The 2,996-nt window shown below is 38.7% G+C and overlaps 1 pseudogene; it reads left to right on the forward strand.

The window, feature by feature from the left end:
- The first annotated feature begins 1,240 nt into the window (after positions 1-1,240).
- LOC127663679 (ribonuclease H2 subunit B-like) lies at positions 1,241-2,024 on the forward strand (annotated as a pseudogene).
- The last annotated feature ends 972 nt before the right edge of the window (positions 2,025-2,996 follow it).

Genomic DNA, 2,996 nt, shown 5'->3' on the forward strand with positions numbered 1-2,996 from the left:
CAGAAGGATTGTATGGGAGGGTTTGAGGTGGCAAAAGGAAGGGAGAAATGATGTAATTGCAGTGTAATCTCAAAAATAAAAGAAATATAAAAGTGAGAGAACAAGTTAGGTTCTGTCATTCTGTCATTCGTCTCTGTCTGCTTCCTAACCGAGGCTCCACTATGATCATGCCTTCCCTGCGTGAGACACTGAACCCTCAAACTGTGAACTAAAGCGAAGCTTTCCACTCTTAACTTCCTTATCATGAACATTTGTCACAGCAATGAGAAAAGTAACCAACACACTGTAAGACCAATATGTGCTTTCAGGAATTATGATAGACAAATGTAAATTATCTAAGGTGACAAACTTACCACTCCAGTGGGAAATGTTCAGAACAGGGAAGATAACACAATCTAGGAGAACATTCTCTTGGGAAAATTTCTGTTTCTTCCTTTTGCCTGAAATTTAAATATCCTATTTCATTTTTCCCTTGAAAATCAGTTTTAAAGAGAGGTTTAATTGATGGGATGTAAAGACTATAATTATCTGTGAATATATAGAAAAAAGATTAAAGATTGTTGATAGCCATTATCCTAGTTGAGAAAATTAATGGGTGTGGATTCTCCACCAATAACTATAACTTAACTAGGTAGTTAACTAGGTTTCTGATACCAGGTATGGTTTGACTTTTTTGAATAGGTCATGAGTCCAATTTGAGAACTGTTAGTTATGGCCAAGGTGTGTATACCATTTCTGCTCCCTTAGGGGTCTCATGCCACACTGGTCACTGCAGTCACTCACTGGCATGACAAGTGGGTAGAGCTGCTGTTTGCCTCCGTATTGTGGAAACATCCAGGATGCCATCTGGGTCCTCAGGAAAACAGAATTCATATCAGTTCCGGCTCATTAGTATATGGGCCCTGTTTTTAGAGTCACCAAGGATAACAAGCAATAGGCTGTATGTTTAAGTAGTCTCTTGGACAACCCTGACCAGCAGCTGAGAAACCAGAAACTCAGCCCAGATAGGAAAAGTTTATTAAAACTATATGTCCAAACCTGAACTGAACAAAGAGGATACTAATAAACACACCAAAGGGAATAAGGGAAAACCTCTTGAGGCCTTATCCCTGCAAAATCTATAGGCAACCAAGGAAAGCCAAAAAGGAGAGGTGGTATTCCCTGGGTCAAATGGACAGCTCTGAGAACTTACATAAAAGTAACCATTGATGACTGAACAGAGAGGCCTAGTGCATTTTAAATGGGTTTAGCTGCATTCACAGGAAGGAACATTTACTTGTTCAATAAGTTTCTACAGCAACTGTGTAAAATCAATGTTTTCAAAGAAAAACACCATTCTTGGTTAATAAGTCAATCAGTTCAAATGGAGGGCCTTTCCATTTCACAGCATCTATGGATCCATTATTTCTGTTCCTTCGCTACCTCAGAAAGTCTAGCAAAGAAGAAAAGTATCAACCCTTAAATCAGGGAACAGTAGATGACATATTTCCAAATTGAATCTTATTAATGAAATTTCCTGGACTTGGGAAGTCCCATCACTATGTGACAGGGGTGAAAGGAACAATAATCAAGAAATATTCCAAAGACAGCACAGAGAAGATGTTGAAGTGTTTGAGAAAAGGTCAACGAAACTATGACAGTGCTGAAGGCCAATAGTGACTGCATGAGTGCCAGGGTACATGCAGCTGCTCGGCTGCATTTTTCCCCTGGTGATCAGGTCTCCAGGGACAAGGAAGGAATTTATGTTTGCTACACCCATGGTCTTTTTACTTCCTCAAACAATGAGTTGATAATCTATCCAAGTTTGTAAAGCCTCCAGAGCCTCGGTTTCACTGCCAACCTCCCAGTGAAAGACACTAAAGTAGTCAGATGAACCTGTAGAAGTGGATGATCGCATGAGGTTTTACACTAAAGACTTAAGGACTGGCAAAAAAAAGACCAAAACACTGCAGTTTAGAAGCAAGCCTTTGGCTAAGTTGACAGGAATAGAAAGAAACATATTAATTTTTGGTGCAAAAAAATAAAAGAATAAGCTGGAAATATTTGCACCATTAAAAATAAAAGTTGATGAAGCAGAGAAAATCAGTTGCATTGCCCAGCATATGTTATTGTGTTATTCTTTTATATTTGCTAACTGTATATTCTCAGTCTAACAATGAGTTCAGGCTAGTTACCCAAAATAGGAAGCAATTCCCCCAAACTCAACCAGCTTGTGTAATAGAGCCAATTTCAACCTATCTTTGTCTAACTTACAAATGGGAGACTCAGACAATAGTTATTTTATTTGGCTTTGACAATTGCTGGGGTAAACCTTAAGCTACTGTTCTAAGTGCTGGCCTGGATATTTCCCCAGTGATGTACTCCAAATATTTGCTGTTTCTCCCAGTCATGTGCTCATGGTCCATCTCCTCATGGCTGCTTCCTCCTCTTTCCTGCATCCTTCTCTTCTCTGCCACCAGTTAACTCAAAACCTGCCTACTTCTAATCCCTCCAGAATAAATGGCTGTAGCCATTTTTATTTAACCAACAGTTTTAAATGAGGGAAGAAAGTTTGCACAACAAAACCAGTAAATGTGAGAACTCACTAGTAAGCAACTAGACCTTCCAGTACAGAATTTAACATTACAATACATAGCAACAGCCTAACCCTTAACAACCTTGTAAGGAAATATTCTTTTTTTAATTATTTTTTTATCTATGTATCTTCGTTCTAAGAAGAAAACTTTTATCAAAAGTCTGTTTGTCCACACACACATACACTCCCTACATACACACACACACACACACACACACAGAGAGAGAGAGAGAGAGAGAGAGAGAGAGAGAGAGAGAGAGAGAGAGAGAGAGAGAGAAAGGAATAGCAGTATCAGTGATGAGTTAATTAATACAAATATTTCTTTGCTATGCTTTCTGTGACTGAGCTTCTGTCATTTACAATTGCTCTTCAGTACTGTTCCTTCAGTGAAATTAGGCAGATTATATCAATTGGATCATGG

This window comes from Apodemus sylvaticus, chromosome 13, assembly GCF_947179515.1.
Source record: "Apodemus sylvaticus chromosome 13, mApoSyl1.1, whole genome shotgun sequence".
NCBI lineage: Eukaryota > Metazoa > Chordata > Mammalia > Rodentia > Muridae > Apodemus > Apodemus sylvaticus.